This window comes from Phyllostomus hastatus, unplaced genomic scaffold, assembly GCF_019186645.2.
Source record: "Phyllostomus hastatus isolate PE091 unplaced genomic scaffold, TTU_PhHast_1.1 phas_contig_304, whole genome shotgun sequence".
NCBI classification, from domain to species: domain Eukaryota; kingdom Metazoa; phylum Chordata; class Mammalia; order Chiroptera; family Phyllostomidae; genus Phyllostomus; species Phyllostomus hastatus.
Window position 1 is genome coordinate 795,257 of NW_025333845.1, and position 13,428 is coordinate 808,684.

General features: G+C 38.0%; 2 pseudogenes; one reads left to right on the forward strand and one right to left on the reverse strand.

Moving 5' to 3' along the window:
* The first annotated feature begins 1,919 nt into the window (after positions 1-1,919).
* LOC123819246 lies at positions 1,920-2,879 on the forward strand (annotated as a pseudogene).
* A 5,821-nt stretch (positions 2,880-8,700) lies between these two features.
* On the reverse strand, positions 8,701-9,900 carry LOC123819247 (annotated as a pseudogene).
* Positions 9,901-13,428: the final 3,528 nt, after the last annotated feature.

The following is a 13,428-nucleotide window of genomic DNA, read 5'->3' on the forward strand; positions in this document are numbered from 1 at the left end:
TTCTTGATAGGTTAGGGAAGTTAGGGATGCTGTGGGTGCTTCTCAAGTCCTATCTCTATGATTGGCTAAATCCTGACTTTCACTTCCTAGTTACCCATAAAGTCTGGGCTCACACATACAACATTTTTTATTTTAAAAGCTTGAGACACCATATCAAAGATGTTATTTTTTTCCAGCAAGTTAATGTTTGTAAGTGGAGAAACTGCCCTAGTTTTTAACATTACGTAACACTAGGAAGATATCTTAATATAAAGTAAAGACAAGTATATATTGTTCCATACACATTTCTGCTCTTTGGTAAATGTAACTCCCTTTTCTTTGTTAGGCTAACAGTCAATACCAGAGTTCTCAAAGGACCAGAGTTAATCCAACAGAAAATTAGAGTACTGTGGGTTAGAGGAAATATTGGATAAATTTCTTTAAGGTTTGAATATATGAATTTCCATATTTTAGGACTATAAGACACACCAGACCATAAGATGCACCTAGGTTTTAGAGGAGGAAAATAGGAAAAAAAATTTTTGAAGCAAAAAATGTGGTAAAATATTTAATAACCTGTGACACTGCTCCTCTGCCGCCACCCCGCCCCCCCGCCAGCCCACAGCAAGCCAGGTAAGCTACATTTGGACTGTAAGATGCATCCCCATTTTCCTCCCAAATTTGGGGGGTGAATCTTATACTCTGAAAAATCATATATATACATTTTTGTAATAATCTGGGTAAACTTCAGTACAGAATCTCACACTGAATTTCAGAGAAAGCACTCATCAAATGCTATAACTGCAGCTCCACTCATTCTCAAGTATTATTGTCCCTAACTGTAATGATAGTACTTTATAATTCAATAAAACCTTCCATTACAGAAGCTTCAAAAACATCTGTACTCAATGGATAATCATTTGTTAAACAGGCAAACAGAAAACACCTGTATTGACACCTTTGTTCATATAGATTACAACCCTAGGGGCAGGATTTTTATTTAATAGGCTTTGAACTCCTTTTTCTCATTATGCACATGTTGATATCTCTGTTCACACAGAAGGTGATCAGTAGATGCTTAGGTAATAGATATACCAATAGTTGATTAGGCAACCATGAAAAATAGGGTGGGAAAATTACTAGAATTGGAGTGAGATCCATGTTTGGCATTGTGCCTGAGTTTTCACAGACAGGAAATATCGGTAGCAGGTTGCAGTGAGGTTTGTGTGAGATTTGGATGAAAGTACCTTGTAAATGGTAAGATATTGGGAGTTAGCATTATTTGTTATTACTTACATTACTATTGTTCACTTTTCACTCAAAAAAAATCTCTGAAGCATTTCTATTTATGACCTATATAGATATTTAAGTTTAGAAAACTCAGTGCATAAGTTTTTTTAATATATTAAATGCCTAAGGATAAAAGAATACCAACAAAAAAGAAAAAAGAACAATTTAAAAATAGTTGATTACATAAATGTGTGTGCTAGATAACAAAGCTGTTGTTTAGTTCAATAAAAAGAAAACTTTGTGTTTTTATTATTACATTCTTTATAAAAAGGCTTAAAATGCTTAGAGAGTAAAATTAATTATTACAGATTTTTAAAATTTGTGGACCATCATGTTAAGTTTACATTAATTGTGTAAGAAAATAGTGCTTGCTGCAGGATTTTCCCTGGGAGCATCTTCTAAAATTTCTTTGATCCCACTTTGAATCTCTAGAATCTTTCTCTGCAAAAACAGATTACTGCACACATGTAGGACCATAATTAAAACCTCTGAGTAGGTGGAAATTCATTAACTGAGATTTTCTATAGCAAATGTGAGCCTACTGAGAGTTAGTAAGTATATATATCCTATTGATTATGACAGACTCACTCTCTAACTCCTTCTCCTTATAGGTAAGTGATGAAAATTTAATTTTACAACATAATTAAGGCATGTCAGCTCCCAGCTATTCCACTGTCAATTATGATATGTTTGCCCTCATTGGCATCCCTGACCTGAGAGACCTACACATGTTGATCTCCATCCACTTCTGCCTGATGTACCTGGTGGCCGTGGCGGGAAACACTACCCTGATCTGTGTGGTGGCAGTGGAGCACAGTCTTCATGAACTCATGTACTTCTTCCTCTCCTTGCTGGTTTTTTGGGATCTGATTCTATCCTCACCCACAGTACCCAAAGCCCTGAGCATCTTCTGGTTCGATGACATGGACATCTCCTTTGGTGGTTGTGTAACCCAGCTCTTCTTTATGCATTTTGCCTTTGTAGTGGAGTCAGGCATTCTTTTGGTCATGGCTGTTGACTGCTAAGTGGCCATCTGCTACCCACTGAAGTATACCACCATTGTTGACCATGATGTCATTGGAAAAATTGGGGGTGCTGTAGTGATCAGGAGTTTTGCAACTGTTTTCCCCATTGTCTTTTTTATGAAACACCTACCTTTCTGCAGGACAAACACCATTGCTCACACATTCTATAAACACAAGGGCTGGCAAAGCTGGCTTGTGCTGATATCACCATCAATATTTGGTATGGAATCTCTGTGCCATTACTCAGTGTTATGCTAGATGTGGTGACAATAGTCAACTCCTATGGGCTCATTCTATGGGCAGTCTTCAAGCTGCCATTCCATGATGCTTGGATGAAAGCACTCAGCACCTGTGGTTCCCATGTCTGTGTCATCCTCATGTTCTACATTCCAGGGATTTTCACTGTCATCGCTCAGCGCTGAGTGCTTTTTTCTCCAAAAAATCCCCAAGCATGTCCACATCCTGCTGGCCAATCTCTCTGTTCTTGTTCCCCCAATGATGAACCCAATTATCAATGGAGTAAAGACCAAACAGACTCATGAATGAGTGGCTCTTGTGTTTTCTTCAAAAGGGAAGTATCGGTGAGGTTGACTGGATCACATTGTGGTTGTTTATAGGCAAGAAGGAAAAGTCCTATTAGAAAAGAAGAGACATTTGCCACTTAGGATAGGCTGTATTTGCTATGAAATCAGTCCTTTTTTGTTAAATAGGGATGATCCAAATTGTATGAGACCTGTATTTCAGAGGTACTGTAAATAGGTTCTTGAAAATCAGTGTATTAATGAAATGCTATCTTTGCATGTCCATAGGGTTCTATTGTACATAATAACATCTCTATTTCTATCAAACAAAAAAATGTATGAAATATAAGTACTTCTTCATCTACTACTTAAATTTTAGATCTCTAAGTGCCCTCCTCAGCTATGATGAATACAAATTAGAAAGAGCGAACAGGAACATTGCATACAAACAGGGGAAACATGAGTCTCCTCCCATGCCCACTTCTAGCTCATTTTATTCACAAAAGACCTTAACAATATTGCAACATAAATGGGAATACTGAATTATACTAGATAATACCATCCACACAAATGAAATATTTACTGCTGTAAGTGTGGCGGGGGGCTCCACCCACAGGGCCCCACTGGCCACCACAGATGAGAATAAGTCTACCAAGACATGATCTGCTTAGGGAGGAAAGGTGGCTGATCTCTCAAAGGAGAAGGGCCAAGAGCATTTTCCTCAATTGGGTTCATTTGCACAGGAATACAGAAAAAGCTCATTAATCATTGTCAGGCAGTAAGGATCAAACCATAGGTAACAAAGAACTCTGAGGGTCTATTTTGAGTCACGGTCAGATGGCTAAAGAGCAATAAAACTTTTGAGGAACAAACTCGCTTCTTGCTTACCCTTATTTAATTGAGAGCATTCTAAACAAAGCAGGTTTCACAGGATTTTACATATTCTTTCTTAGGCCTCATTTCCCTGGGGAACCCACCCTTTCCAGCACAGGGCTGCACCACCCTCTGTCATTGTTTCAGGATTAAGTCAGTCAGGGGAAGTAAGGCAGCCAAGAGATTAGGAGACTTCTCACAGACAGAATGAGGACTCAGGCTTTGTCAAAGCCGAGGGGCAAGGGTTCATCACCCCCTTCTGTTGTAGCCCACCAAGTCCTTCCTTGGGGGCCTCCCACATGATCATGCCTGTCTTAGATAGTTCCCCGCTTTGGGAATCTTAGCCACCATTGGCTAACTGACAAAGCATTGGGGGCCAGTTATGGATGAAGTAAAAGGAGCAGAAGCAGCACCCCTGCCAGGGAGGTAAGCTTTGTCTCCTTAGTGGCTTCTGGTCCAAAGGTTGCCTACTCAGCCTTAGCCATGGGGGGGTTACAGCTTCTGAAACCAGGTAGGGTGGTTCCCCACATACGTGCATGATTTGGGGGGATTTAAAAAAAAGAACAAGATAATTAAATGTTTGGAGATAAAACTTGCCTTGGATGCTGGGTGTCCTATTCAACCTTCCTAATTTGCAGTTGAGCAACCCTCTTTTTAAACTTCTTAGTATCTATCTCACAGGGTTGTTGCATGATGATCCAATTAGAATGGATGCTAAAACATTTTAGACACTATAAAATTTTGTACAAATGTGCTGTGGCACTGTAATATTACCTGTAACTGTAGTTAACATTATTATGTTCCCTGGTATGAGCTTTTACCCTTTTTATGGCCAAAGGTTAAAAATAAAACAAAGGAAAAGCCCTGTCCTTTGTCTACAATAAAGTCTCTTCTCCTTTCCTTTCCCACCAGAATTCATCTACCTACAGTGAACCATCCTCCCATAGCTTTTCCCTATCTTACGTGCACCACCCACTTTAAACAGAAAATGACATTAGGCCACAATTCAGGCTCCTGCACTGCCCACATTCCGGGTAGTATGGGCCAGCCCTGTCCTTCCATCCTTCAGAAGTCCCTACCGGAATTTCAAAGGAAATTTTCCCTTGGTCCATAACCATAGAACTTTTTCTTCCAACTTGTCTGCTCAGATTTCTAGCATATTATGGGATGTAGAGAAAATATTTTTGGTTTTTTTCTGAGTTGGACTTTCTGAATAAATTTTGTCAAAATCTTGGGATCCTGGGCTAAGACCAAGTCTTGGGAAATTAATTTATAACTATAGTTAGTGAGGGAACTCCAAAGAGATCAACCTAACTCCAGAAGTATAGAGACTGACTGGCTTTTAGAGATAAAGACAAAGATCTTATCTTTTTCCCAAAGAGCATTATTTCCCATCAGTCTCCAAAGAAACTTTCTCAGAGGGGATAGAGAGAGGAGAAATAGTCTCTCTGGATTTTATAGGCAGAAAAAAATGTATTTTTCTTCATTTTTTGACTTTATATATATATAGGACATTTGGATAGCCTTAGGGCTAAGGATTGGGTGTGGAGGCCCACACAATGATTATTTCCTTTTTATGTGAATAACGATAATCTGTCCCTGATCCAGAACACTCGTGTGCATTCAAGACAAAATTGATAGTATTAATATTTAAGAACCAACATGTGATCTATACAAACTTCTAGTATATATGGTCTTCTCAACCCTGTAAGTTCTGGATGGTTGCAGTCCCTATGTATACCCTTGTCTCTCCTTCCCATTCTATTACTTGTAGCCACATAAATCCACATACCTAAAGGAACCTATCTAAATCACAATAAAATAATGTGCCCTTCCCCGATCCCAACAATACTACCAAATTTAGAATGTAAAAGTGCATTGGGGAAAACATGACCAAGGGGGCATAAATTTGGAGGTTGGAAGCAAAGAGCCCAATAGTGGCTGAAGTTCAGGCTTTAAGTTAAGAAGTGAGGGCTAGGGCCACCCCAGGGCCTGTGAGTCGACCTCAAAAGGACTATAGACAATGGTGTACTGGTGAATGTACAATAACTGATTTTTAGGAGTTTGATTTGTAGATGAACTGATTCACAAAGTGTAGATACTTCCACTGTGGCAAATTTTAAGTGACTTCCTGGCCAAATTTCTAAAAATTTAAGACCTGGCTCTCATGAGCCTGTATGGACAGTCTCCAGCACACTACTGATGGTAGCTCTTATTAGGCCCAACATAATGGGATTAAAATGAGCCCACAAACTGCAGCTTCCATTTAACTCAGAAAAGATGTGAAAGGGTGAGGTCACTGTGCTAGAGAAATCCTACCTCCAAGAAAGGTAAGAAAATGAGTTGATAAGAACAAAAACTTTGGATTGAGGCACACTTATTTACTATATGCTAATCATATGTAATTTGTATGACAATGAGCATAGTTTTAACTTCCTTATTTGGATAAAATTCACATAACATAAAATTTGCCATTTCAACCATTTTACAATGTGCACTTTAGTGCCTTTTAGTATGTTTACAAGGCTGTACAACTATCACCACTATCTAATTCCAGAACATTTTTTAGAAATAGAAATAATTCATATTTACTTTAATTTAATTGTATTTTAATTTATTTATTTTATTTTTATTGTTGACAGTATTACAGATGTCCCCCATTTCCCCCTCTCTGATCCCCTCCACCCAGCTCCCATCCCTCCCACCACCCAATCCCCACCACCACCATCCCTGCCTTCGCCACACTGTTGTCTGTGTCCATGGGCTATGCATATGTGTTCTTTGGCAGATCTCTTCCACCCCAAAAACAAATCCCATGCTCACTATGCAGTCACTCCTTATTTCACCTTCCCACAATCACCTGGAAAATGCTAATTAACTTTTTGTCAGTATGGATTTTCCTATTCTGAACTTTTAACACAAATGGAATCATATAATAAGTCAGCTTTTTGTGACTGGCTTTTTCACTTAGCATGATGTTCTCAAGGTTCATCCATGCTATATTGTATATCAGAACTTTATTCCTGTTTTAAGCCTGGAAATATATCATTATTTAGACTTAACACATTTGCTTTATTCATTCATCAGTTGATACATATTGACATGAGCTGTTTTTACCTTTTTGGCTATTATAAATAATGTTACTATAAATATGCCTTTGGATTTGAACACCTGTTTTCAATTCTCTTTTGTGTACACCTAGAAGTAGAATTGATAGGTCATTTCATAAACCTATAATAAACTTCTTGAGGAATCACCAAACTGTTTCCCACAGAGGCTGCATCATTTTATATTCCCACTAGTAACATATCAAAATCCCAATCTCTCCACATCCTCACCAATAAATGTAATTTTCTTTATTTAAAAACCAATTATAGCAATCTTAGTGGGTGTGAAGTAGAACAATAAAAAGGGATTGAAAAAAATTTCTTTATACTCATTTCTACTCAGGTTCAAGCTAGGTTTCAGATTCCAGAGGGAAAGTAGTATGTGTGTGCGTTCAGAAGGAAAAGTGAACATAGTTTATTTGAAAAACCAAAAGAAATACAGAGTGGTTTTTATATCAACAGCATGCAAAGGAAAGAGTGAGAGGGATGGAGAAAGAAGAATCAGTGGATACCAAGCAGTAAGTGGTCAGCACCAATCATACCATAAAAGGTTTTGAAGATAAGTTAGGATATTTGGGTTTTATTCTAAGCAAAATGATTAACTGTTCAATGATTTTTAAGTAGAGGATTGACATGATCAAGTTGGAGTTTAGTAACAATAGCACTCTTGTTTTTGAGTAAAAAAATAATTGAGAGAGAGAAAAATTAAGGTAGAAAATCCCTCAATGAGACTGGTGAAAAAAAAAATCCAGGAGAGAGCAAAAGTCGTGGTCATGTTTTAACGTAAAACATGAATAAATTTAAGGATATTCAGAAGACATAATCAATAGCAAATTAAGTTCAAAATAATTAAAAATAAGTAAATAAGTAAAACAGGTTTTGACATGAGAAACTAATTGGCTTTCATATCATTTAGTAAGAGAATTCAAGAGAGTGTGTTGATCATAAAGTAAGGAAGAGAAAAAGATAATTTTTTGTTTCATGTTGATTTTGAAGTTTCAGAGGCATAGTCAAGAGAAGTTATCAAATAGAGAATTAACTATGTAGGACAGAAATAGAATTGGGAGTAGAGCTTTATACTTTGGAATTTTTAGCATACTAATGGTTATTGAATTTATGAGCTGGCTGTTGCTAGTCATTTTTAACCTCACACAAGCTTCTGAATTGAGTATTAGATTTTTTTGTTTGTTCATTTTAAGAGAAAATTGAAATAGGATAAAAGGACCAAAGGAAGAGTAAACATTTTGTGCATTTATGTTTTTGATGGTAGAAAGTTAGGATACTTTCATCTGATGCTTATCATTTTCTTGGAACTTGAAAAATCTTACCTCTTTTCCTCTAATTCTACCACTGATTTTATCCTACAGAAATTAAGTTTTAAAACATATAGTCATTGGATTTATTATTGAAGGGTTTTCTGCTACTGATTTACATAAGAAATTCTACTGTCATGGTTTATTAATTTTATTTTTCAATTACAGTTGGCGTTCAATATTATTTTATATAAGTTTCAGGTGTACACCCTAGTGATTAGACAATTATATAATTTATAATGATGCCCCCTACTATTCTAATAACCATGTGACATCATGCACAGTTATTATAATATTATTAACTGTACTCCCTAGGCTTACTTTACATCTGCATGACTATTTCTTAACTACCAATTTGTACTTCTTAATCCCTTCATTTTTTTAAACCCAATATCCCAACCCCCTTCCCATCTGGCAACCATCAGTTTGTTCTCTGTGTCTGAGTCTGATCTGTTTTCTTTATTCACTTATTTTGTTCTTTAAATTCCACATGTAAGTGAAATCATATGGTATTTGTTTTTCTTTAATAAATTATATTAAATCAATATAATTACTTGACTTTCCACAATCTCTCCATGTCCTCCTCCTCAGGTCACTGCATTCCTTTAGGAAAAAATAGAAGGATAAGTTTGTCTCTGACCTGCTTTGTATTTGTACCATAAATGATGGGATTGAGTGCAAGAGTGATTGACCTTTAGGGGTCAGCAAAGATGATGTGAAAGGTGCAAGAGATATTGTGACTGAAGCAATGTGTAAGGACCGAGAATGTGGCTCGTAAGTAGAATATGAGAATGACACTGACATGAGACCCACAAACACTGAGGCCTTACTGGCTGGCATGTCTGAATGGAAGGTGGAAAACAGCATGAAGAATGAGAGTGTAGGAAATACCAGTGAGGATCAGGTCTGAGACAATAGTCATTACAAGCATGGCAAAGCCATCTCAGATATTGATGAAGACATTAGCACAACAGAGCTGGGACATACCTATGTGCTCACAGTACATGCGAGGGATGATTATGTATCCTGCAGAAGGGCAAATGCTTCACCAGGAAAATAATAGGCAAAATGACATTAAAACTCTGCCCAACAATGCCCATCATGACCTTGACAATTGTTCTACATGTCAAAACACTGCTGTATCTCAAGAGGGAGCAAATGGACACATAGTGATCAAATGCCATACCCAATAAGATGGCTGAGTCCAGAAAAAAAGCTGAAGTGGAGAAAGAATAACTGGGTGAGGTAGCCAGGAAATGTGATGTCCTGAGCTTTCGACCATAATATGCCAAGACTTTTGTGCACACATGAGATGCACAATATGAGTTCTGCAGAGGCCAACCTTGAGAGGAAGAAAAACATGGGTTCTTGGAGGCTGTGGTCCATAGTGATGAAGTGGAGAAGGAGGCCATTACGTGCAAGGGCCCTAAGGAATTCTGATCTAGATATGGAACTACTCCAGCACTGGGACCCCAACTGAATTAAAAGTTGTCAAATTCAACATGGCCATTATGTTGATTGTCATTCCGTAAAGACAAAATACCATATTTGATTTCTGAGACTAATTATCCTTAAGCTCCTTTTAAGTTTTTTTCCATAAGTAGGATCTCTCCCTTCCTACCACCTAACACTAGAAAAAAAAATGCAATCTATCTCTTCTCACAATCTCTACAGCATTTTCCAAAAGGTGCCAAGAAACTTCAATTATTCCCATCTATAGGCATTACCTTACCATAACTGTATTATTACTATGTTGAGACCATGTTCCAACAGATCTATGACCGAGGAGCATATTGGTCTTTTGTTGTCAATTAAAATTCCAAATTGTCTTGTTTTCACCAAATAATTCAGTCTGAGATTTTTCAAGGATGTCAACATTAAATATCCTATCTGACAAAAGTCTCAAGAATATCTAACAGAAATATTCATTTAAAGAAATAACAGGGGCCATGTGTGAATTAACAAATTGGCATTTTTTTAAATGCCAGTGTAACACTAGGACTCAGGTGAGTCAATATACTACTCCCCAGAATTTACCCCCAACCTCTTCAATATCTGGAAGACAATCCAGGTATTTTTAAGATACAAAAATAATTACAATTATTCTTCTGTCAACTCATCAACAATGTTCCTAGGTTCATTATCTTCTTCCAACCTGCCAACTTCCTAATCAGCTACCCTATTATGTCATCACATGGTTCTCACACTGTTGGGAACGACCCTGCTTGGTTTCAGGAACTGTAATCCCCCCATGGCTAAGGCTGAGTGAGCGACCTTCGGACCATATGCCACTAAGGAGACAAAGCTTATCTCCATGGCAGGGGTGCTGCCTCTTCTCCTTTTACTTCACCCTGCCTGGCCCCCAAAGCCTGATCAGTTAGCCAATGACAGGTAAGGTTACTCAAGGGAGGGATGACCTAAGACAGGCACAATCACAAGGGCCCCTAGGGAAGGACTTGGGGGCTACAGAAAAGGGGTGATGGACCCTCTCCCTCGGGTTTGACATAGCTTGAGTCCTCATTCTGTCTGTGAGAAATCTCTTGGCTGCCTTACTTCCCCTGCCAGACTTAAGCCTGAAACAATGCCTTAAGCCTGAAACAATGCTGATGGTGGGTGCAGCCTTGTGCTGGAGAAAGCAGGTTCCCTAGGGTGATTAGGCCTAAGAAAGAATATGCAAAATCTTATGAAACTTGCTTTGTTTAGAATGCTCTCAATGAAATGATAAGGGTCTGAGCAGGAAGTGAGTTTGTTCCTCAAAGATTTATGGCCTTCTAGCTATCTGACCCTGACTCAAAATAGACCCTCAGAGTTTTCTATCTGTATGTTATCTATTTGATCCTTACTGCCTGATAATGATTAATGAACTTTATGTATATACCCTGTATTCCTATGCAAATTTAATCCAACAAAAATTTGTCCAAGCAAGGGTCAAGGTGCTCTCCTCTTGAGAGGGTGGCCGAGGTGCTCCAGAGGCTTGCTCTCCCCTTGAGAGAGAAGTCGCACCATCCCTTTTCCTCCACAGGACTCAGTAGTCCGTGTGAATTTATTTCATTTCATCCATAACGCCATGGACACTGTGGGCTGGTGTCCACGTGACACACTGCTGGAACATTGTGAGCTGAGGATTAACAGCAAACTTTCTTCCTCCTTCATTCCCTATCTCTTATCTGTTAGCTCTGTGATCCTTTTTATGAATCCCTATTTGATGTGCCTATTCCTTTTCTTTTCTACTTACTCATCTACTCAAGTCATCTTAATCACTAATTGAAACCATAGAAAAAGAATTTTGGTTCTTTCACACTGAAATAGAGGACAGACTGACAGTGACCAGAGGGGAGAGAAGAGGGAATTTCAGGGGAGAATGGGAAGGGTTTACAGGAACAAATTTAAAGGACACATGGACAAAAACTAGGGGGAGGGTGGAAATGGGAGGGAAGTGGGGAGGGTTGGGTGGGTGGGCTGGAATGGGAGTAAAAGGGAGAAAACTGTACTTGAACAATGATTAAAATAAAAAAAGATAGATAAATAAATAAATAAAAGAAATTAAAAAATTTTAAAAAAAGAATTTTGGTTCTTTCAATACATTACAAACCCTTTTCCTTCTGATGCTGCCACATTGCTCTCTTTAAAATATGAAATTATCAAGACATTTATGATTCATTTAAAAGAAGGTCATTGCACCTACTATGCCAACAGATTATTTTTATTTTCAGTTTTGCAGTCAATACTTTCCCTGTATAGAGTGATTCTACCTATGTGAATGAGTCTCACATTCTTCCCTAAAATGTATGCATAGAGGTCTCTCCATATTTCTTATCATTCCTACACCTCATTACTTGTATTGTTGTCTTTTCTCAATATGTCTAAATTCCACTTGTTTCCCTTAATCCTTACAAGTGCTGAAACCTCCTCCAGGAAACCTCCAATTTTGTTAAACCATGCAGTTTACTGCTCTGCTTGTGCAATCACAGTTTTAATCATGTTATCACACTATTAGATGGTTGTATTGAGTGTTGCATTACATTTTTTTACTTATTTTCCTGAATTTTCTCTCCCACATATGTGGCCAATCCTGTGTTAATGATTGAGTACTTATTCCTCTTGAGGAAAAAAAATCTGTCTTCACATGTTTCTTTCGGAGTGGAAGAAGGCAAGATTTTACATAGTCAGCTATTAATACAGTCTCAGTAGAATATTGATATTTCGAGTCTGTCATTATTTACTTATTTTTTTATAGTTTGCACATAAACCTTTCTACTGTGTCCCACTTGAATTGGAAAAAAACATACCACCCTGGCTGGCGTAGCTCAGTGGATTGAGCGCAGGCTGGGAACCAAGTGTCCCAGGTTCGATTCCCAGCCAGGGTACCTGCCTGGGTTGCAGGCCATAACCCCCAGCAACCACACATTGATGTTTCTCTCTCTCTCTCTATCTCCCTCCCTTCCCTCTCTAGAAATAAATAAATAAAATCTAAAAAAATTAAAAAAAAAAAACCATAGTTTTAGGACTATAAGACACATCAGACCATAAGACACACCTAGGTTTTAGAGGAAGAAAATAGGAAAAAAAATTTGAAGCAAAAAGTGTGGTAAAATATTTAATAACCTGTGACCCTGCTCCACTGCCACCCTCCCCCCCACAGTACACCATGTAAGCTACATTTGGACGATAAAACACACCCCCATTTCTCCCAAATTGGGGGGTGCATCTTATCCAAAAATACAGTATATGTATATTTCCTTGGCTTAGTGACTCTTCATCTTCAAAGCTAATAATAGTAAGCTTAGTCTTTCTCATATCTCATTCTGACCTCTAAACTTTTTAGAAAATGTGACTTCATATTTCTCTCTGACTCTGAACTTTTCTCTCTCCCTCTTCTGCTTTTAAAGATCATTGTGACATTGAAATTCAGTATAATTCTCCTATTTTAAAGTCAGCTGATTATTAACCATAAATCTTCTTTGACATACAACGACATGCACAGTTTCCAGGGATTAGCTTGTGTGTATCTTTGAGGGGCCATTCATTATTCTGCCTACCACAAGGTCTTTTTACACTGCCTGGTCTTTCTCATTATGCCTCTCCAAGACCCTTTCCACCATTACCTTACCAGATAATACTCACTGGCAACTAATTCTGAGGTTGGTGATTGGTTAGAAAGCCAGTAAGGGGCTTGAGGAGGATAGCTGCAGGATGAGAACAGAGGCCCAAGAGGGAATACAACACAGCTGGGCAGAACATATGAAAAGAAAGAAGAAAAGGGTGCCCAGATAAGAAAGTGAGGAATGGGGAGAAATAAATTTAATTTCAGCTAGAAAAG